Here is a 394-nt window from a genome sequence, read left to right as displayed (position 1 = left end):
TCATCTCTACTTTTACAGAGAGGGTGGACACTGACGCGACGCACGGGTCTGCCGCCGGGCAGCGGCCACCGGGCACCGGGCACCGGCCACCGGGCAGCGGCGGCCACCGGCCACCGGGCAGCGGCCGCACGCCAGGCACCCCTCGACACACTACGTCCCACCGGGAAAAGGCCCACTCCGCACAGGGTGCCAGTGCAACCATTTCTAACATCTAAACAGCTGTAGTAGGGTTAAATCAAACTCGCGACAACAATAGGAACAAGTAGGCTAATGCATGTTAATAAAAATAAAGCAGAACACATGCAGAAGACAACGCAATAACTGTTAAACATGTTCATTTCGGATCAGACGGCAGCTGATTTGACACATGAGACTCCAGGATTAATCTTAGCCC

Source organism: Etheostoma spectabile, unplaced genomic scaffold (genome assembly GCF_008692095.1).
Source record: "Etheostoma spectabile isolate EspeVRDwgs_2016 unplaced genomic scaffold, UIUC_Espe_1.0 scaffold379, whole genome shotgun sequence".
Classification (NCBI taxonomy): Eukaryota; Metazoa; Chordata; class Actinopteri; order Perciformes; family Percidae; genus Etheostoma; species Etheostoma spectabile.
This window is presented reverse-complemented; position numbering follows the sequence as displayed.